Source organism: Peromyscus leucopus, chromosome 23, assembly GCF_004664715.2.
Source record: "Peromyscus leucopus breed LL Stock chromosome 23, UCI_PerLeu_2.1, whole genome shotgun sequence".
In the NCBI taxonomy this organism is placed as follows: Eukaryota; Metazoa; Chordata; class Mammalia; order Rodentia; family Cricetidae; genus Peromyscus; species Peromyscus leucopus.
In genome coordinates, this window is record NC_051082.1 from 22,068,175 (window position 1) to 22,092,089 (window position 23,915).

The window sequence follows — 23,915 nt, forward strand, 5'->3', positions numbered from 1 at the left end:
GATGCCTATGGAAGAGCTGCCTCAGCCCCCATCCCTTCCTTTCTGGGGCACTTCAGGCTGCACAATCTCTTCATGTTTTTCTCTGACTTCCTGATTGTCATATAGATCCAACTGGGTTAATGATGAGGTTTTCAAAGTGGGCAGCTGACCACAGTGGGTAAAGGCTTTGTAGGTCTCCTGGGAATGAGGAGTTGTGACTTCCATCAAAGCAGAGTGAACTTGAGGTTCCTGCTGAAATGGTATTGGGTTGTTGGTGAGGATCTGGAATCCATCCTGGTTTCTTCTGGACCCTTGAACAAACTTCTTTTTCACCACTCAACATTTTAAAACCACGAGTATATGATGTGAAATAAATCGAGTCATCTCCTGCTCCTGTTGGCCAGGACAGTCACCTTCCTGTTACCATGGAGATAGATTTGTTTCTTTTGTAATTCCGTTCTGAGTTTTTCCGGCTGTAGGGCAACTTCTGCAAAGCTCTGGCTAATCTCTCCCCGAAGAGGAGGAAGGATGAAAATAGAATCATAGAGACAGCCAGCCCGGGTGTGTGATCATCCAAAAAACGTTAGCTGAGCCCCTTTCTCCAGTGGAGTGAGTGGATCATGGGTGTTTGTTTTGTTTAGACTTTATGTGCTAAGATCAGCGTTTTCCGGAATGTTTTCATTCTATCCCAAATGGAATTCACTTTGTAAGAGAAAAAACCTTTTGTTTTTTAAAGGGCAACTGTCCCCACCATGCACCAAACACCCAGAGACCAGCTGGTTCAAACAGGGAATCTAGTGACTTCTCAGTGTGAGTGTCCACTGCTTCTCATCCAAGAATCCATGGCTCTTGTCCAGTGTTTTTTTTTTTTTTTTTTAAATTCCCATTAGTTGTTGTCATTTGGTATGCATTTTAGTTTTATCCTGATGCTGTGATAAAACGCTCTGGCCAAAAAGCAACTTAGGGGAGGAAAGGATTTATTTGGCTTCTGCTTCCAAGTCACAGTCCATCATTGAGGGAAAAAGACGGGAACTGAAGCTTGAAGCTGAAGGCAGGGATGCCTGCTACTCCTCACAGCCATCACCTCTAACCAGGGAACTCATTCACAGTTGAGGACACACAACAGAAGCCATGGAGGATGCTGCTGGCTGTGCACTTACTAGCTCATGTTCAGCTAGCTTCCTTATATAGCCCAGGACCACTTAATTAAGGATGTTGCTACCCATAGTGGGCTGGATCCTCCTACATCGACTAACAAGACAAATCCTTCACAGACATGACCATAGCCAATCTGGTCTAGACAGTTCTTCAACAGAGGCGTTTCCTCTCAGACGAATCTAGGCTGTTTCAAGTTGATAAGACTAACTCAGATGGTAGGGTAAGTCATCAGCCATGTCCAGACTTTGTGGAGGGCTCATACTTTCCAAGATTTGGAATTGTCAAGAGTTAAATGTGGATATTTCCCTGCGCTTTGTATCCCAGAGTCAATAGGGAAAAGAAAGAAGAAGAAGAAGAAGAAGAAGGAGGAGAAGGAGGAGGAGGAGGAGGAGGAGGAGGAGGAGGAGGAGGAGAAGGAGGAGAAGGAGAAGAAGGAGAAGAAGGAGAAGAAGGAGAAGAAGAAGAAGAAGAAGAAGAAGAAGAAGAAGAAGAAGAAGAAGAAGAAGAAGAAGAAGAAGAAGAAAGAAAGAGATTTACAATTTAGAGATTTAAAGAGCTCTTGAGTTATAAGACCCTTAAAGACTGGCTCTCACTCCTACCCACACACTTTGGATGAACAAGGCTTCGATCACTTGTTTGTAATGCATCGATACTTTAGATGACCCTGTCTTATGTCATATACTTTTCTAGACACTGAGGATACAACTGTTAAGCATCAACTAAGTGTCTGGTGGAATGTTTGCCTGGCATGCGTGAAGCCCTGGGTTCAATTCCTAGCAAAAGGTAAACTAGGTGTGGTGGTGCACACCTGTAATCCCAGCACTTGGGAGATAAAGGCAGAAGGATCAGGAGTTTAAGTTAGTCCATAGTGAGCTCAAAGACATCCTGGGATATATGAGATCCTGCTGTAAGAAACTGAAAGAGAAAAGGAGGGAAGGAGAGGCCAAGGGGAAGAATGCTAACAGATGTGTGTGTGAGTCTTGGATAATTCCTGAATTTAAAGGACAGCTGGGGACACACAGCCACAGACAGGCAGAGCAAAGTGCACTTGAGAGTAATGAGGAAGTAATCATGTTCCTCCCGAGCCGGAATACAAGCTGGCAGAGGGGATAGAATTGACCCAAGGAGAATGCTCTAGAATGTAGAATTAGCACCATGTCAGGCTAATTTTTCCCCCAAGTCTCACCTTAACATTGATGAGCACAATTTAAGGATCAAACTAATCAACCTTGAGCAATTGTGGGGAAATGTAAGAATCTTGAATCCCCACTTTCCTCAGATCTAGCTCGTGATGCATAGATGTTTGTAGCCAAATACATAGTGTTCCTTGGTCAAATTCTACTTCTACATTCCTCTTAGCAGAATGGCATGGAGTTCTGACTCAGGTCTCATCCCTAGGGGACTATAGAAATCAGAGTGGTACCCAGAGTACCACAGAGGTTGCCATGGTTATTGTCTTGCCCTTTGCTGCTGCTGATGCTATGTTGCCTCTTTGGCATCCCTTGGACCCTGCTGGTCCTCAGTGTATCTTTTCCATTTGTTCTCTGAGCCTGAGAACTGATCACCCTGGTTATTCCCCTGCTACTTCTGGGAAAATAACCGAGGGAGGGACCAGGTTATTACAACATTCAGAAACCTCACAAAGCTCTGTGCTCCTTCAGAAACCTCACAAAGCTCTGTGCAGAGGAAACTAGTGGTTCCCACCTTTCATCCCAGCACCCAAGAGACCGAAGCAGGTCCACCTCTGGGAGTTTGAAGCCAGCCTGGTCTCTACAGTGAGTTCTGGTAGAGCCAAGGCTATGTAGAGAGCCTGTTTCAAAAACTAACAAACAAAACACTTTTATTGCATTTATTCATTCAGGCGTTCACGGAAATGGCACACATGTCACAGACCACATGTGGAGGTCACGTGCCAACTTATAAGAACTGGTTCTTGTCTTCCATTATGTAGACCCAGGGATCAAATTCACATCATCAGGCTTTGTGACGGGTGCCATCTCACTACCCTTCCATTGTTTTGTGTGTGTGTTCAAGTTCATGTGGAGGCCAGAGGGCAACCTCAGATGTCATTCCTTAGGTGCTGGCCAGAGTTTTGTTGTTGTTGTTGTTGTTCATTTGTTTGTTGAGACAGGGTCTCTCACTGGCCTGCAGTTTGCAAAGTAGCCCAGGATGTCTGGCCAGCAAACTTGAGGCATCTGCCTGTCTTTGTCTCCCTAGCGCTGGGATTACAAACAAGTGCCATCATGCTTGGCTCCTTTGTTTTTAACATGGGTTTTAAGGATCAAACTGAGGTCTCGTGCCTTATCCGATGAACTGTCTTTCCAGCCCCCACCTTTTCACTCCTGGAAAGCTCCTCTCACCCTCTCTAAACAAGGTCCTGCCTCTCATACATCTTACAGGAGAATTTGGGTAGGCTATCCTATGAGCGCCCCACCATCACATTTGACAGTACTAAAACTAGTCAGCCTGGCCCCAAGACATGGTGTCCCTTACTCTGAGCACAGAGATAACATTATTCTAATGGTGGGAGGGTGCAAGTTTTTCCAATTGTGATTCGTTTAAATATCTTCTGTTATTACATAATTCTGAGACTGAACAAATACAGTTTTTAAATAAAGCAACTCTATTTTTGTCTTTTCTTAGACTTTAATTTCCTTTGATCTCTTTTAGCAAATGATTGCATGGCTTAGATCTTTTAGGTCACTCTTAGGTAATGAAAAGGTCCTCTGTGGGCCAGCAAGATGGCTGCCAAGGATCCACATGATAGAGGAAGAGAACCTACTTCCAAAAGTTGTCATGTGACCTCAACACATGTGGCCTGGCACTCAAATGCCTGCTGGCATTTATGCACAGTATATGTCCACAATAAAGAGAAGGAAGTTCTTTGTCAGGCTGGGGAGATGGCTCAGTTGATAAAGTGCTTGCCACACAAACTTGAGAACCTGGGTCTGATCTCTAGCATGATGTGGGAACAAAAGCCAGACATGGTGGTGCGTACCTGTGATCTGAGCATGGGAGAGGGGGAGACAGGGAGTGGGGGCACTGGGACTCACCTGGCCCATAGCCCAGCAGAACTGGCAAGCCCCACATTCCAGTGAGAAACTCTCGCTCAATAAACAAGGTAGTTGGGGCTGGAGAGATGGCTCAGCGGTTAAGAGCACTGGCTGCTCTTCCAGAGGTCCTGAGTTCAATTCCCAGCATCCACATGGTGGCTCACAACCAATCTGTAATGCGATCTGGTGCTCCCTTCTGGCCTGCAGGGATACACACAGACAGAACACTGTAATCAATCAATCATAAAAAATATAAACAAGGTAGTTGGCTCCTGAGGAATTATACCAAGGTTGATCTCTGGTCTACACACACATACACACACACAGAGAGAGAGAGAGAGAGAGAGAGAGAGAGAGAGAGAGAGAGAGAGAGAGAGAGAAATGACATATGAACATATACATATTGCACACAAGCATACACTTGAAGGTACTTAACACACAAAAACACACATAAATGAACACACACACACACATGAACACACACCAGCACACACACTCTTTGATATGATCACTTGAAGTGTGTCATGAGCAAAACTGCACGTTGAACAGGCACTCACTGCCGCCAGCACCCCCTCCCTTCCCCAGTTGGTTTGAAAGGGCTTGCTTGACTAGTTTCTCTTTCCTCCTCAGTTCTCCTGCCCTCCCTGAAGCCCCCACACCTGTGGGGGCCATATCACCCATCCCAGGGACAAGGACAGGAAAGGTGGTCATCATTCTTAGTCACTGGACCGCTGTGAGGATCCAGTGTCCCAGCTCTCTGCACTTGGCAGATGGTTAAGGTCACCTCTTTCTCACCTGGGTATTTCCACGCCTTCAGTGACACTCGCTACCCTTCATTCGCTCAGGACTGCTTAACAGCAGCCTCTTTCATGCAGTAAAAAGCCAACTTCATCCTAGCCAGTCACCTCCCTCTACTGCCACCTCTAGAGATTTGGTGCCACCCACAGCTTCCCCCTGAGGTTCGTGGTTCCTTCTCAGTGATGCTCTGGAGAGTCCCACCTGAGAGGTCTCACTGGTTCATGGAAAATTCACCTTGTCCTACTATAATGATTTCATGCTGAAATGTGTTCTTCTGTGAGCTGGGGCTCAGACAGTAGAGCTCCTGCTGAGCATGTGTGAGGCCCTGGGTTCGATCCTTTCTCTTTTATGGTGAACACTTAGCAACCAGGCAGAAGTGAAGTCTCAGCAGGCTCTGCCTCTGGGCTGCAGTCCCACAAGACCTTTCTCAGTGTTTGAGAGAAGGCCCAGGTGTTCTCCTTTGCTCTCTCTACTTATTATAAAGTTTCTTTCCAATAGGCTCCAGTGCTAAACCTCTCTGGAAACACCCTCATACCCACACTCAGAGGTGTATCTATCTCCAGGGGACTCCAGAAACACCCTCATAGCCACACTCAGAGGTGTATCTATCTCCCAGGGGACTCCAGAAACACCCTCATAGCCACACCCAGAGGTGTATCTTCCAATGGACTCCAGAAGGACCCTCATAGCCACACCCAGAGGTGTGTCTCCCAGGGGACTCCAGAAACATCCTCATAGCCACACTCAGAGGTGTATCTCCCAGGGAGCTCCATAGCCTGTGAAATTGAAATGTGAAATCCAAAACCAAGATTAACGTCACATTAACATGAAAACAACTGGCATTTTTTACATTTATTTATTTTGTGTATGGGGGGGTAGTACACTTGTGCAGCTGAGCACAAGTGGAGGTCAGAGGACAGCTTTCAGGAGTTGTTTCTCTCCTTCTGCTATATGGGTCCTGCCTGGGGACCAAACTCAGACTGTTAGTCATGGTGGCAAGTACCTTTACCTGCCGAGCCGTCTCTCCCCTCAATAACTGGAATTTTTAATAAAATGATATCCAGTCTTTTTCCCTGAGAATAAATGCTCCTTCATTTCTCCATCAATTATGTTTTTATTGTTGCCATTTTTCATAATGTCAACTTCTTGCCAATTTATTCACAGTAATTTATAGTTTTAGCTCATGATATTAAGTAATTTTTCCATTGTACCTCTGTGCTTTTTGTTTCTAAAATTGAGAGAAAATGTAAGGGAAACTAAGTATTTGTGTTATATTCTGCCACTTTATTAAATTATCTTATTCAAATGCCATGCTTTAGCGGTGACATTTTAAACAAAAGCATAGCTATATTTTAGGGGAGGGGGATTGTCTGTTTGGTTGGGGTTCTTTTTTTGTTTTTTGTTTTTGTTTTGTTCTTGTTGGTTTGTTTGTTTTCCCCCCCCCTGAGGCAGGGTTTCTCTGTGTAGCTCCAGCTATCCTGGAACTCACTCTGTATACCAGGCTGGCCTCAAACTCAGAGACCCTCCTGCCTCTGAGGCTTAAAGGGTCATGCCACCACGTGTGCGCGGCTTACAAAACCGTAGTTTTATGTCTTCTCCTGTCTTTCTGTTCTCTTGGTTTTTGTTGTGTTCCAGGTTCCTTTCTGTTGCTATGACAAACACCATGACCGAAAACAACTTAGAAAAAGAAGGGTTTATTTGGCTTACACATCAGGTCACAGTCTCTTACTGAGAGAATTCAGGGAAGGGACTCAAGAAGGAGCTAGCAGCAGAAACCACGGAGGGACATTGCTTGATATCTTGTTCTCTGGCTCATGTTTATCTTTCTTATACAGCCTAGGACCACCTGCTCAGGGATTGATACCACCCACAGTGGACTGGGCCCTCCTACATCAATTAACAATCAAGACAATCCCACACAGAGATGTCCATAAGCTAGTCTGATCTGGGCAAATTGAATACTCAATTGAGATTCCCTTTGCAGGTGACTCTAGGTTGTATGTATCAAGTTGACAGTTAAAGCCAACAAGGGCATGCTTCTAATAAATATTAGAACCTCCAGATATCACTGAAAATAGAAACAGCAAATTGAAATTGAACCTGCCCAGCTCCTGTTCATTTTGAAGTAGTGGGTAAGGCTTGCTTCCAAGCCTGATGACCTCTAATCAATCCTTGGTACCCATATGATAGAAGGAAAGAACAGAACCCCACAGGTTGTCCTCTGCCCTTCATATGTTCTCCATGGCATGTACACTTCCCCCTACACACACACACACACACACACACACACACACACACACACACACATACTGCACAGACACGAAACAAACAAACAAACACATTTTAAAACCTCTTAAAGTAGTATTTCCCCTATGGAAAAGAATCTCAAGAGATGACAGTTGGGTTTCTGGATCTGTGGGTTCTGTATTCGTTGGTTTAACCAACCGTGTATCAAATATATCCAGAAAATATAATTATGTCTGTACTCAACGTGCACAGGCGGTTTTCCCCCTTGTCATTATTCCCTAGACAATATGGTATAGCAGCTATTTGCATTGCATTTACATTGCATTAGCTGTAATAAGTAATACAGAAGTAATTTAAAGCATATGGGAGGGGATGCGCTCAGCAAGATAATTCACACCATTTTGTATAAATAAGCGTCCTCTGGGACTGGGAAGAAGGCTCAGCAGTTAAGAGCACCTGCTGCTCTTCCAGATGAGTTTAGTTCCCAGCACCCAGTTTGGGTGGATTACAACCACTTAAAACTTCAGATCCATGGAATCCAATATCCCTTCCTGGACTACTTGGGCACACACACTCATGTGTACAGATCCTCCTACACACACACACACACACACACACACACACACACACTCACACACAATTAAAAATAAAACACATCTTTTATTGAAGAAGGAAGCATCATCATAGTAGGTATCCACAAATGCTTCTGAAGCGGTCTCCCATGGATACAGAGAGATGCATCTATTCTATCCTCTTCACAAAATAGGCAGCATGGTGAGTCTCTGAGTCTACTGTGTGTTCATGTTGTAGATTTCTGGGCTCAGCCTGCCAGGGTTCTGAACCAGGAGGTCTAGAGAAGAGCCTAGGGATGCTCATTTCAATAAGTATCACATGGGATGAAACTCAGTGGGAGAGCATTGGCCAGGTGTGTGTGTGGAGCCCCTGGTTTGGTCCACAGCATCACTAAGAAGGGCCACCAGTGGCTGATGTATTTTAAATTGTATCACGTTCATTATTCATGTCCATATTTGTATTATTTGTGTGAGGGTGCACTTGCATCACAACATGCCAAGTGGCAGTCAAGAAGAATTTGCAGGCATTGGCCCTCTCCCTCCACTGAGTCCTGGGGATTGGACTTAGGTCTTCAGGCCTGATTGTAAGTGCCTTTACCTGCTCAGCCATCATGCCGGTCTTGCTTTGGCACCTTGAGAAAATTTGTCGAGGTGTGTTTGATGAGAAACCACTGGTCTCAGAGGGAAATATTTGGATTTTAATCTCAGCCTGGTAGCCTCAGTTTTCCAAATTTCTTGTGTGTGTGTGTGTGTGTGTGTGTGTGTGTGTGTGTGTGTGTGTGTGTGAGAGAGAGAGAGAGAGAGAGAGAGAGAGAGAGGGGTGTTCATGTGTGTGGGAGGTTGTGTGTGTGTATGTGTGATGTGTGGGTACATGAATACCATAGTGCACATGTAGAGGTCAGGTTTCAGACCTCGCCTTCCTCCATGTTAGAAACAGGGTCTCTTGTTTGCTGCTATGTGTACCAGGCTAGCTGGCACATGAGCTTCTGAGGATTATCCTCTCTCAGCCTCCCATCCACACCTCATTTTTTTACATGGATTCTGGGGATTCAAATTCAGATCTCCACTGAGCCATCTCCCCAGCCCAGACTTCTAACCTTTCATTCTCATATGCACCCTCTAGGCAGGGCCACTAATGACTCTTTATTTCTGCTGGTGTCCGTGAAGAAGATACCGATAGGCAAGTGTCCTAGTTAGCTTTACTTGCCAACTTGACACAGCCTAGAGTCCTCTGAGAGGAGAGCCTCAGTTAAGGATTGGACTGGATCAGACTGCCCTGTGGATATGACTGTGAAGGATTGTCTTGACTTGAGTCTTACTTGGTGTGGAGGATCCAGCCCACTGTGGGCAGCACCATCCCTAGGCAGGTGGGCTTAGGCTATATGAGAAGTCTAGTTGAGCACATAAGTCTGACAGCAAGCCAGTAAGCAGCATTCCTTCATGGTTACTGCCTCCAGATTCTCGTCTTGAGTTCCAGCCCTGATTGAGCTCAGTGATGGACGGGGACCAGAAAGTGTAAGCCAAACAAACCCTTGACTCCTCAAGTTGCTTTTGGCCATCGTGTTTTATCACCGCTACGGGATGGAATTACAATAGCAAGCAACCCCTGACCACACTGTGAGTGTGTCCACAGTAAAAGTTGTTACAAACCTTGCCCGTCTCTATGGGAGATTAGAAGTGCTCTCCAAACTCCTCCAGTTACTTTTATTAAAAATCAAGTAAGGAGCCTGGAGACAGACGTCAGCAAGGAAGAGTTTGTGATCAACAGTCTTTTGGTAGACAGACTATAAAAACTCAGCAATCTGGTACACTTAATGAAAGGATGACATTAACTGTCTCTAATGACACAATTTTTGTGACATAATTTAATATAGAAAAGTGACATTTCATGTTTCAGGGAAACAGTGCATTTTGTAATAAATTAAGGCAAGGATGTAGAGAGAGCCGAGAACAAATTCTGAAAATATTTAAAATTGAGAAAGACAGAGCCCACAAGATGTCTCAATGGGTAAAGCTTCTACCACCAAGTCCGAAGGCCTGAGTTCAGTCTCCAGGACCATATGGTGGAAGGAGAGGATTGACTCCCACAAGTTATCCTCTGACCACTATACAACATGTACCACATGGTGTTCCCACACACACATGGGTACCTATATTCACGCACGCGTGCACACACACACACACACACAGTTAAATGACTCTAATGACAAAATTAAAATAAAAGCAAATGTTGGCTCTTAAAATGTTACACTCCGGGTAAAGAGCTTCCATTCAGCAAATATTTACCAAGCACCCAAGGCACAGCAAAAGAAGTCTTGTCCTGTGAACTTTTATATTTTAAGGACGAGGATAAGTTCTCTATTAATTTCATTTTCAGAAATAACCAACTTCTGAATGCACCAAAGGGTAGAAAAATAAGTTATAGAGTTGATGAGAAAAATACAGTGATCACCAGCTACATATAACTAAAAGTTCAATGCAAATTGATTAGCATTGACCAATTGGAAAAGTTGATGAGTTAGAGGCATAAGGTGGGGAAGAAGTGCCTTTCAGGGGAAGAACTTCATCTCTTGTTAGAGAAGGGAATCCACTAGAGAACTCTGAGGAGAATGACGTAACTAGACACAGACTACCAGGACCACTCTAGCTGTCAGGTGATATGTAGACTAAGAGAGACCCTGGGTAGAAACAGGAGACCCATCAGGTCATCATTGACAATAGTTGAAACGGGAGCTGATGGTGACTTGCACCAGCCTAGTGTCATGGGAGACTTTTCCTGAGGAGATATGATACACACATAGCTACTTACCCTAGAACCACAACAGCCCAAAGCAGTAATGACCCCAAAGTCTAGCTTGGTGAATCAATGAGTTTATTGGGGTTCCTGATGGGAGTGTGGATGAAGATTACTTACAGGAGCAGGGATGACTTCAAGGCAGCTGTATCACTGAGAAGCCCACCTCAGCATGACTCATGAAAGCTGCATCCCTGGAAGCTTCTTGCATGACCTGCTGTAGCTTGGCTAGTTGGAGTCTCCTACCCAGCTGTCATTTACTGCTTCTATAACCTTGGGATGGCCTTAGGTTCCATCTTCACTGAATTTGGGGCATTCGCTCCCTTCCCGAGTCCCATGGGCCTCCATCCTCCCTCCAAGAAAGAATGTTTCAATTCTGAGGAAATTGGTCCAGCACACAGAGTAGCAACGGGGTAGGGAAAATGGCAGATGTTGGACACATTTTGAAAGAGATAAGAGTGTCCACCAGAGGTGAGTCATGGCTGAACTAAACTAAAATTGAAAATTTGCATCTGAGCAACTGGGGAGATGGACTTGGCATTCACTGAGATGCCTGGACTTGGTAAGAAAAACTAGAAGTCCAATGTAGCCTCTAGTGGTTACTTTTCTTATTGCTATGGCCAAATACTTGACATGAAGCCACTTACGGCAGGAGAGGTAGTTTTGGCTCATGGTTAGAGGGGATATAGTCCACCATGGTAGCAGTGGTAGGAGAGCATGCTCACATCCATTTGGATCAGGAAGCAGAGAGAGGGCCAGAAACTGAGCTGGACTATAAACCTCAAGTCTTCTCCCAACCACAGTGACCTACTTCTTCAAGCTAAAGCTTGCACAACCCCTAAAACAGCACCCTTTTGGAGCCAAATGTTCAAAACCATGAGCCTCTAAGGGAACATTTCACATTCAAACCACAACACAGAACATGCTAAGATTGGAATGGAATGCCAGTTAGATACTGCGTTCATTGATTTTTTTTTTTAATTGCTACAATAAAAACATCTTCAGGAAGGAAGTGTTTATTTGGGCTCACAGTTTGAAGGTTCAGTCAATCATGGCGGGGAAGGCATGGCAGCAGGAGCCTGAGGCAGCTGCTCACATCACATTCACAGTCAGGAGGCCAAGAGAGATGAATGCTGGTGCTCCACTCACTTTCTCCTTTCATTGAGTTCAAGACCCTAGTAGATGAAACTGTGCTGTCAAATTTCAGGGTGGATCTTCCCATCTCAATGAACTCCAATTTTGAAGATCCCTTATAGACATGCCCAATGGTGTGTCTCTTTTGGGATTCTAGATCCTGCCAAGATGATAATCAATATTGGCCATCAATATTGTCTATCACTCAATATTGACCATCAGTATTGACAATCACAGACATCAAAGTGGACAGTTTGAGGAGACAATGAGAAACACAAGTCTGAAATTTATAGAGTAAAGGTTCCAGCCAAAGGTACACCTTCCATGTGCTCCTGAACTTCAACCACGGGGCTGGAGCAGATTGCTCTGCAAGTGAGAGGACATTGGAAACAGAAGCATTCCACACACCTACCTGACAAATAGAGACACCAGCAAAAGAGACAGTCATGCTCACTATGGTAACAGCACATATACTAAAGTTGGAATCAAGCAGAAGGTTAGCATGGCCCCTATGCAAGTATGACACACAAATCCATGAAGTGGTCCATACTCAAAAAGAGGGAGTAGCAGGAGGCCCAGAAGTGTGATGTCCTGTGCAAGGGAGGAGTTTCAGATGCCAAAACTCCCCAAGGTCAGGTCATCACACCAGCTTCCTGGGTTTCAGGAAGTGCAAGTGCACACCTGTTATCTTGGCTCAATTGTCAGTACAGTCCCTTCTGATTCTCAGCATTCACGTGGCAGTTGAAATAGATTGCTACCTACTGACAAGTTAAAGAACAAACGAACCGTTGCAAATCACCATGGAGTTGATTGATGACCTTGACTAAGAGTTCTGGGTGTCATGATGAACCGCATGTGTGAGTGACCTGGAGAAGAGATTCTTCAGACAGTAAGCGCCATGAGTTCTTGGGGGTGAATTTAGCTGTTAAGGTGAGACAAAAGGCAGTATGGGAAGAAACATGGGGTGAAGATGAGTTTAGATTTCTATTTTCGTTCCTGAAATGGAAGAAAAATGACAGCTCATTTGTATGCTGATGGGGAAGATCCAGCAAAGGGGAGAACTGATGGTGTGAGGAAGAAAAATGAGCTCCAGAGAAACAAGCGAGGCTGGGTTACAGCTCACAAGGAAGACTTGTTCTAGCAGGGTGTACAGAAGGAAGGTAAAGTGCTGTCTTGGGAGCTTGGTCCTTGCTGTGGCTTGGATGTATTTTGTACTATATATAAGAGTTCATAGTGTTGCTATGAGGAGGTCAATGGAACCCCCTTTTCTCTGCTATAACATAATACCTGATGTTTTGTTTCTTATAGAGAAGGAAGGTATATTTAGCTCACGCTTTTGGTGGAACAAAATTCAAAATTAGGCAGCCCCTCACTCCATATCACACTATTGTAGGTGGCATAGTGATGGAGGCTTGTACAAGATGGAGAGACCATGTAGCAAGAGAAGTGAAAAGGAAGAAAGGGATCAGCATTGCTCTTTTTAGTATTTACTTATTCAGGGCTATGGATATATCTTAATGGATAAGAGGATGTCCTGCTCTTGCAGAGGATCCAAGTTTGGTTCCCACCACCCATGTTGGGCAGTTCACGACCACCTGAAACTCTGCTTTGGGGGGATACATGCCCTCTTCTGGCCTCTGTGGACACCTGCACTCATGGGCACATGCCCACATACAGACATACCGATAAAAATAAAATGATTCTTTAAAAATAAAAGTTGATTGTATGTGTGAGAAGGGAGAAGGGGGGAGAAAGGGAGGGAGGCAGAGAGAGAGAGAGAGAGACAGAGACAGAGAGACAGAGAGACAGAGAGACAGAGAGAGAGACAGATAGAAGAATGTACATGCTATGGCACATGTGTGGAAGTTAGAAGGCAACTGTTAGGAGTCAGTTTGTAACTTCCACCTTGTTGGAGCTGGGTCTTCTGTTATTTTTCTGCTGCATTACACATTTAAAGCTAGCTAGACCACACTCCTCCATGATTCTCCTGTTCCTTCTTCCCATCTTGGAGTGCTGGGATTCCAGATGTCTGACATAGCATCCAGCTTTTTTATCTGGGCTGCAAGGATCTGGGCAAATGTTTTTACCTGCTGAGGCATCTCCCCATCCTTAGTCTAATTGTCTATTTAATGTTTTGTCGCATTTGTTTGTTGGTTTATGTACTTACTTATTTTCTTAGCTGTCTTGGGGGAACCGCAGTGGCATGTGTGTGGAGGTCAGAGGATAAGTGGCTGGAGTTGGCCCTCTCCACCATGTGCGTCTTCATGGTCAAGTTTGAATGGCCAGAACTTTTGCCCATTCTTGCTCTTTTATGTGAATTTACCTTCTGCACGAAGCTCTCTCCGGAGAGTGGTGCACTCTATTTCCTAAACACCTGCCGCCAGGCCCCACTTCTTTGTCTCCCCCTTTTCCTTTTTATTTATTTATTTATTTATTTATTTATTTATTTATTTATTTATTTATTATTTATTTATTATTTACTTACTTACTTACTTACTTACTTATTTACTTATTTTTGGTTTTTTGAGACAGCTTTGCTCCTGTCCTGGCTCTCACTTTGTAGACCAGGCTGGCCTCGAACCCACAGAGATCCGCCTGGCTTATCTTACAAAGTTGCAGGTCTGCAGAGACTTTTTTTTTTTTTTTTTGCTTTGGTTGACGCCCCCATCCATCCTTCCGGTCATCTTCCTGCCCTTCATCTCCACTTAAATATTTCTATGTCAAATATTCTATTCTCCATCCCCCCACCTCCCTCCCTTAAGCCTCTTCGTTTTCCTCTCATTGGCCCCTTTATAGCTCCCTGGCCTCCCATGAGAATACACATATATCAAAATTAGAAGCTAGGATTCACATATAGGAGATCACCTGTGGTGATTGTCTTTCTGAGCCTGGGGTCAACTCACTTAATGTAATGTTTTCCAGTTCCATCCATTTCCCAGCAAAATTCATAATTTCCTTTTTCCTTATAGCTGAACAGAATTCCATGTCTATATTCTCTTCTTGAAGCCTCCCCACCTCCCTCTAGTACCAACCGCATTGGGGACCAACCTTCCATTAGATGAAGTTTTGTTGTTGTTTTCTAGGGGGCACAGACCACATCTGAGTTATAGTTCAGGACCATGTTTCTAATAGAGGAGGCTTTGGGGCACACATATCATAGCTGAGGCATTGACATATCTGTAGGGAAATGGATGTAAAGTGATCATCTGCCTCCTGATGTCATGTTTTTCCACAAAATAGAAAGCCCTGGTCAGCTATATAAGAAAAGGATGGACAAGTGGAGTGGGAAAAGGGGACAAGAGATTGTGTGGGCTGCGTTGTTAAGGGAGAGACTTTGAGAATAAAATGTGATATGATCTCATGGCTGGGCAGTGGCGAGGGCACTGTTGAGGATGAGACACCGAATTTACAATGGCATTCTGATGGTTAGTGTTGTCGACCTGACAAAACCTACAATCACCTGAGAGAAGGGCTTCTCGGCATGCCTATTAGAGCATTATCTTGGTTACGTTAATTGAAGTTGAAAGACATGCCCATTGTGGGTGGCACCATTCCTTGTGCAAGAAATCCTGGGCGCAGGGGGGGGGGGGCGTTGGAGAGATGGCCTAGCAGTTAACAGTGCTGGCTGTTCTTCCAGAGGTCTTGAGTTCAATTCCCAGCAACCACATGGTGGCTCACAACCATCTGTAATGAGATCTGGTGCCCTCTTCTGGTCTGCAAGCATACATGTAGACAGAACACTGTATACATAACAAATAAATAAGTAAATAAATAAATAAATAAATCCTGGGCTGTATAAAAATGGAGAAATCAGATATGGCTCAGCATTTAAGAGCCTGTACTTTTGTTGCAGGATTATGGGGATCTTGGGTGAGGGTGGTTATTTAGGGGTTCTGCCCAGTTCATTCAGTGGGATCAATAAAGAATTTTATGTTCTAGAAATAAGATCTTTAACTGGAACGTAAAGTGATCATTGGAGAGTAAGGTACCACTGGGAGTGTGACACCTAGAGAGCTGAGGCAGGGGATGTGAAAGCAGAGGCCCTCAGCGGAAGGTCTCTGACAGAAAGCAACAGTTACAGATCCTGGGCCCAGCTGACACAGGAGTGAGTGAAAGTAACAGTTATAAATTGACACAGAACTGAGAAATACCAAATACACAGAAGCAAAAAAAAAAAAAAAAAAGAAACAAAATGATCAATGTTATTAGAACAAACAAAACAGTTCCCACCCCAGGAATGGGAGGAGCCCCAGAGGTAGGAACCCCACCTCCTTTGTGGGGGCAGAGCTTTGGGTAAGACTATTTCCAGGCTCCCTCATCCCTCCTGCATCCCTCTCCTGCTTGATTGATCCTGCCCAGAGTATCCTCCCTTAGATATGTTCTCTTACCCCTTTGGACCACTTTGTAACAGTTGTAATCTCCTGAGGACTCTGGAGACCCAGGAACAGGAACCAGCCTTTCTTAAAGGGTCTGGTCCCTGTTTTCCAGATTGGCTCAAGTTTCACCTACTTGCTTTCATTAGGGATCCAAGTTCAATTCTGAGCGCCCACTTCAGACAGCTCCAAGGGGAGTCTGATGCCCATGGACACAGGTATACAAACTCCGTATCGACACACACAAATACACAAAATTAAAATTAAATATTTTCTTTATCGAGAAATGGAGCTGCACAGTAGTAAGCATGCGTACATTCATTGCTGTCTTTTGAGCCTGGCTATCATGTGACCAACTGACCTGAGTTCCTCCTACTGTGATTTCCCCACCATGATGGACTATCGCTGGAATTGTGAGCCAAATAAATTCTTTCTCCCTAAGTTACTTTTGTCAGATTTTGGCTTTGGTTTTGTTTGTTTGTTTGTTTGTTTGGGGATTTGGGGGGTGGGTTTGTTTGTTTGTTTGTTTTTATCACAGCAATAGGGAAATTAAGACAGGCATGTACCCAACCTGCAGACTGATTATCCTCCCATAACACTTAGGTGTGTGGATGGGAGATCTGAATAACTGGAGACCCGAATGATGTAGCCCGTATTTGAGAAAACTCCCACAGGTTAGAGTTCCTCGGCAAACGAAGCTTTATGATAACGCAGACTAATTGGAAAAGGTGGTCAGTGAACACCAGCAGCAAATACATTGAATAATTTTAAAGCTGTTTGATTCATTAAATTTTTATTTGGTAATTGATGTTCTGCTGGGTCTTGTGAAAGTGAATAAATAAAGCTGTATTTAATTAGCTACAATATTTACTTCAACACTTAATGAGCCAACAGCCATTAAAGAGTTTGTTCTCTTAAGTGAAGCACAAATCTCCCTGCAGTTTGGCTTTACCTTGTTGGCTTAATCATCCCTTCAACAAGTGTGCATTCTCCACCAGTCAAGGGTCTAGACCTGTGGGGAGGGAAGAGAAACCAAATGTGAGGAAAGCATGCCCCATGCCTTAAAGATACTTGCAGCTAAAGGCCTACAGGGTGTGAATCAATGGTAGAATAATTTATAATGCCCCAGTGAGGGCTGTGGGTGTGGCTCAGTGGTAGAGCACCTTTCTATAACCCCCAATTGAGGAGCTGGGGGTGTGATTCAGTGGTAGAGCCCCTGCCTAGAATCCCCCAGTGAGGGGCTGGGGTGTGGCTCAGTGGTAGAGCACCTGCCTCCAATCCCCAGTGAGAAGCCAGGTTGTGCCTCAATGGTCTACCACTCTAGTGTTCGCATTAAACCTACACACAGGGTCTTGGATTTAATCCCACTATTGTAAGAAATCAAAAACACTCTTTGTTTGATGCACAATTGATGATTTGTATGCTTTCAGCTACGTATGGTGGCACACGTCTGTCATTCTAGCACTCAGAACACTGAGGCAGGAGGATTATCACAAGTTAGAGGACACTCAAGGTGACATAGTAAGACCCTTATCCAAAAAGAAACTAATTAAAAGAAAAAGGCATAGGTCATCAAAACATAGGATTTAAATATCATTAAAACTGGAATTCCATCGGGTACCAGACAATCTCTCTTTGCCGACAGTGTGAGGCCTAAACCAACTGCCCGCTAATTAATTCAGAATAAGTAAAGTACCAGTTAATGAGATTGGACCAAATCTTATGCCTTTTCTGTTTTCATTTTCTCAGAGTCATCCCTCATCCGTTTTTCTCCTGAGTACTTTCCTATTTACCTTGGTTGATTGGTTATATGACTTTTTAAAAATGGAGTTTGTGTTTTCTTCCTAATTATGAAAGGAACAAAGACTGAATGTGGTTTTTTTTGGAAAATATTGAAAACTAGGAGGTAGGGGGGAAATGATTTTACTGTTCAAAGATAGCTCCTGTTGACATTTCATCATTTCACCTTTTTCTCCCCTAAAAATTAATCTTTAGTTATGAAGCATTTTAAACAAAGACAGATGTAAAGAAGTAATTGTCAGAATGCAGACTAACAGATGTTAGCATTTTTCTATGTCTGCTTAAAGGTGACCTTTGTTTTAAGATGCCTAATTTTTTTATTGCTATATATTAATTATAGATGTTTATGGGCTATGGTGGTAATTTTCTACAAACATATTTTATGTATGTAATGTTTAATAATCAAATTATTAAACACTTAGCATCCATTTAACATCATTATTGCCTTAAGCATTTGCATTTCTTTGAGTGGGAATCTTCTAACTCCTCCTGATTCCCTTCCTCCCTCTCTCCCTCTCTCTCCCTCTCTGTCTCTTTGTCTCCCTGTCTCTGTCTCTCTCTGTCTCTCTGTCTCTGTCTCTGTCTCTGTCTCTGTCTCTCTCTCTCTCTCTGTCTGTCTGTCTGTCTCTCTCTCTCTCTCTCTCTCTCTCTCTCTCTCTGTCTTTCTCCTTTGGTGTTCCTGAAGATGAAATCTAGGGTCTCTTACATACTAGGCATGTTCTCTACCACTGAGCCACACCCCCAGCCCCTCACTGGGGGATTCTAGGCATGTTCTCTACCACTGAGCCACACCCCAGCCCCTCACTGGGGGATTCTAGGCAGGGGCTCTACCACTGAGCTACACCCCAGCTCCTCACTGAGGGATTCTAGGCAGGTGCTCTACCACTCAGCCACACCCCAGCCCCTCACTGGGGGATCCTAGGCAGGTGCTCTACCACTGAGCCACACCCCAGCCCCTCACTGGGGGATCCTAGGCAGGTGCTCTACCACTGAACCACACCCCAGCTCCTCACTGGGGGATCCTAGGCAGGTGCTCTACCACTGAACCACACCCCAGCCCCTCACTGGGGGATCCTAGGCAGGTGTTCTACCACTGAGCCACACCCCAGCCCCTCACTGGGGGATCCTAGGCAGGTGTTCTACCACTGAGCCACACCCCAGCTCCTCACTGGGGGATTCTAGACGGGCATTTCACCTCTGAGGCACACCCCCAGCCCCTTACACTCCCGCCAGCAGTTTTTATTTCCACATTCTTGCCGGCATTTACTGTTCATTATCTAATGATAGCCATTCTGACTCAGGTAAGAAGGCATCTCAGGGGAGTTTTAATTTGCATTTCCGACACTTCCTCTTCTGCTCATTGGCATTTGCCCTCCATCTTTTGAGAGCTGTGTATACAAGCTGATCTTTTCTCAGCTCCACCCTAGAAGAGCAAGGTCTGGGACCCCAGGTGGCTTACAGAGGATTCCTTTGTTGGCTATAAGAAGCAACATTGGGCTTAGGATTCTCCTGTCTAGATCCCCAAAGTCAGAGACACAGCAGGCAGTCACATATTAGGTAACGTTTTACTGGCCTTTACGGATCAGGCACATCCTGTAAGCCAGCAACTTACAGGCAACAGAGGTTTGGATAAGAAATGTCTGCTGTTGGTCCACATATTTGAACACTTCTAGAAAATCTTTCCTTGGTGACTGGTCCCTTGATGGAACAGGCTAATGGTCCAAAGGTACCGTTTGGAAAGGTTATGGAGGGCTGTTTTGCTGGAGGAGGCACATCATTGGGGGGTGAGGGTTGAGGGTTTAGAGCATCACTTTGTTTCCCATTCCCTCTCTCTGCTTCCTGTGTGTGCATGAAATGTGATCTCTCTTCTTCTTGTTCTTAATACCATGCTCTCTCCACCTTGATGGACGCTGTCTCTCCAGAACCTATACTAAAATGAACCCTTTCTTCCTTAAGTGGCTTTTGGTCATAGTATTTTATCATAATCTTACACTCCTGAATACAACACCCTGGATCCTTCTCTCTCTCTCTCTCTCTCTCTCTCTCTCTCTCTCTCTCTCTCTCTCTCTGTGTGTGTGTGTGTGTCTGTCTGTCTGTCTGTCTCTGTGTGTGTGTGTGTGTCTGTCTCTCTCTCTCTCTCTCTCTCTCTCTCTGTGTGTGTGTGTGTGTGTGTGTGTGTGTATTTGTGTACTTGTGTACATGTACTTCTGTGTGTATACCTGTAGAGGCCAGAGGTTGATACTGGGTGTATTCCTCCATTGCTCTCTACCTTAAGTTTTGGATGCACAGTCTCTCTGAACCCAGAGCTTGCTCAGTTAGCTAGATTGGCTTGCCAACAGGACACAGGGATCCTTCAGTTCTCCAGTACTAGGGTTACGGATACATGCCATATACCCAGCTTTTTATTGTAGTTTCTAGGGGACCAAATGCTCATGCTTGTTTGGAAAGTACTTTTTGACTACGCCATCTCTCTAGCTTTCTGCCTAAGTACACCAGGAGCCTTAGAAACGTCTAAGAAAATCTTCTCTTGGTGACATCAGGGACCGGGTTAACATTCTGGTGGCAGGAAATCCAATCAGCATCTTTGAACACTGATCTTGAACTTAGATTTGATAACCTATAGGGTTTTCCTGAGGGGAGCCTCTTTCTGAACTTTTCTCCTATGCTGTTCAGTAACAGCAGACTTATCCCCAAAGAGGTGTTGTAGGCATAAGGAAATTAAACGATTAATTAAATTAAATTAAATGGGCACCAAGCAAATTGTGGTCAAAAGAATACAATTCTGGAAGCCAGGGAAGAGCAAGTGTTCTCTCTCTCTCTCTCTCTCTCTCTCTCTCTCTCTCTCTCTCTCTCTCCCTCTCCTCCCCCCCCTTTGTGTATTTATTGTGGTGCCTACCAAAATAGAAACATGTTATAGTTTTGTTTCTGCAGCTGTAATAAGGAACAAACTAACAGTAACAACAACAAAACACCCTGACAACAAGAAACTTAGGGGTAGTGAGGGGTTTATTTTGTCTCAGAATTCCAGGTTACAGTCCATCACTGTGTGGAAATAACAATACAGGAGCTTGAGGCAGCTGGTCACATAGCAACAACAGTCAAGAGCAGAGAGAAAATGAATGTACACATGCTTAATGCTCAGCTAGTTTTCTCTACTCTGCTACAGTCCAGGGCCCCAAACCAGGAGATGGTGCCACCCACTTTCAGGCTGGGTCTTCCCATATCAGTGAACCCAGTCAAGATAATCTCCCACAGATGTGCCCACAGACCAACCTGATCTAAACAATTCCTCACTGGTACTCTCTTTTCCCAGGTGATCCTAGGTTGTGTCAAAATGACATAATTATCACAATTGTACTTTACTTGATGTAATACACACACACACATAAGCACATGTGTGTGCACATATCACTTTTTCTCATCCGTGGAAAGTGGTGTCCTGTGTTCAAGGTCAGACACACATCTTCACACACAAGGTGATAGAGATGCCGTGTTTCTTTCCTCTGTGCAGCTCTCTGCATCTGGCCCAGGCACTGCTCTTTGGCAATGCACATGGGATGAATGGTCAAGCTTGAACTAGAAGACTTGCTTCAGCATCAGTCTGTGTTTCCATGGGGCCATGATCTGTAGCTGTGACCAAAGGAACATTGCCTAAGTGTCAGCCATTAGTTATCTGAACAGAGGCTCTCTGGGAGGTTGTTCTGAAACCCCTGCTTCCTACCTTTCAAATTTGACAGTGCCCAGGGGTCCTTAAAAGTTTTATAACATGATACTGGCCTGCTGACCTGTTCTTGACTACCAGCATGGTGCCATGTTTTATATGTTATGTCTTAGTGACTGGTGCATCACCATTTTGGGTTCAACTAGGACCCAGGATGGTCATTCCATCTTCTCTTCACCCAAGTGCATCCATGTGGATGCAGGGCTAAATAACCAGAAAAGATCATTTTGACAAAAAAAAAAATGATTCTGGTCTGACATCTGTCATCATTATTTTCCTTATTGCTGCAACAGAATGCCCAGCAAGAAACAATTTAAGACTACATATCTAGTAAGTGTCTTTAATCTCAGCACTAGAGAGGCAGAGGCAGGCAGGCATGAATGAGTTCAAAGCCAGCCTGATCTACAAAGTGATTTCCAATTCAGTCAGAGCTTCACTGTGAAACCTTGTCTCAAACAAACAAACAAACAAACAAAAAATCACCACAAAACAACAACAATACAAATTAAGGGAGGAAGATTTATTGTGGCTCACAGTTTGAGGGGATACAGTCAGTGATGGTGGGGAGGATGAGGCAGCTGGTCACATTGCCTCTGCAGTCAAGAAGCAGAGAGAGATGGATGCTGGTGTTCAGCTCACTTTCTCCTTTTTATTCAGTCCAAGACTCTGGCCTATGGGATGGTGCTACACACATTTATTCTGAGTGTTATAGTCAGGGTTTTTTCGAGGAACAGAATAGTCTAGTCTGGTCCTCTAGTCCCTGTAAAAGCTTGGAAACTCCGATTCTGTGATCAGCGAAGGAGTCAGCAGCAGCAGCAACCACAGTAGGGAAGATCCACTCTGTGGCAAGAGGAAGGCCAAGTAATCAAAGGGCAAAATAACCTTCCTCCTTTACCTCTGTGCTGCTACCACCCAGAAGGTACCACCCCAAATTGGGGTGGATATTCCCATATTAATCAAAGCAATCAGGATGATTCTTTGGGCGAGCCTCCCTACTCAAGTGATTCATTTGTGGGCAAGTTGACATTAAAACCAGCCATAATAGTGGGTCATCCCTTCAATCAACCTAACTCAGATAAATCTCTCTCAGATAGACTCATGGGTGTGTCTCCATGGTGATGCTTGTCAAGTTGTCAACCACTATGAAACATCAAACATCCTTCACCAATAGATCATCAGGCTTGGAATGAGAGGAGGGCCCAGGAGATCTCATGAATTTGGAGTCTGTCTAGATGAAGTCAGTGCTTAGAGTCTTGATTTCATATACTCATGAGGTCAACCAGGGGTCAGAGGATGATGGGAAAATCACAGTTCATAGAAAAATTAGATGGGTACAACCTATAACCTGTGCTTCTAAAGATAGCTGCAAGTGATGCAAGTACAGGGCATGGATCAGGTAAGGCTTGGTATGTGTAGGTTACTATTATTATTAATGATACCTGCCAGAAACAACTTACAGGAGAAAAAAAAGTCATTTTGGCTTATGATTTTGGAGCAATGATCATAGTTTAGTCTATGATCACCTGACTTACATGCTTAGACAGAACATCTTGGTGCCAGAACATATGGTGGAGGGGATTCTATACCTATGGTGGAAAGGATATCAAGAGAGCATGACAGGAAGGGGCCTGTGATAAGACCTGCCCCTCACAAGATACCTACTTCCTACAGCTTGGTCCCACCTCCTAAAGTCACCTCCCCAAATAGCTCCACCATCTGGCTTCTATGTTTTTACACATGAGCACCTGAGGGCATTTCATATTTAAACTGGAAACACAAAGAAACAAATGAAAAATGATGCCCAGTCCAAGAAGTGCTTCTGCTCTGAATTCAAGTAAGCTTGCTCAGTTTAAGCCTGCAAAATTCTGATATGATTTCAGTCTGTTTCCTTACACGCCAAGACTCTGCAGCTTCTTGGCTTGCTTCCTCGCTAATGTGAACACGGGATCCAGTGTTCCTGTGAATATGGCATTCTCCTCATAGCTACTGAATCATCAGGAAAACAGCTATTACTTATTCCACCCTTTTCCATTTCTAATTATTGTTTTGTGTTTTTATCAAACATCTCGGTGAAGGATTCTTTGGTCCTTGGACCTCTCTCCAGTGGAAGGAATGAATTAAATGACTTATTTTTCATTAACATTAATGAAGAATTGCATAGCCCTTGCCTGGGGCCATCAGCCTATCTCTGCCTCAGCCTCTGGCCTGATTAAGTGAGCTCGGGTAACTGGGCCAAGAGGAGGAGGAGTGGACAAAGGAACTCGGGAGACAGTTGGCTGTAGACAG

The 23,915-nt window shown here is 44.3% G+C and overlaps 1 protein-coding gene and 1 non-coding gene across 5 annotated transcripts in view; both read left to right on the top strand.

The window, feature by feature from the left end:
* Caln1 (calneuron 1) overlaps nt 1-23,915 on the top strand; it is a 490,142-nt gene that overhangs the window by 411,820 nt on the left and 54,407 nt on the right. The gene's annotated exons all lie outside the window — the stretch shown is intronic.
* Nucleotides 12,182-12,289, top strand: LOC114693718. The gene has a single exon (XR_003734589.1). It is a non-coding gene; the product is annotated as a U6 spliceosomal RNA (small nuclear RNA).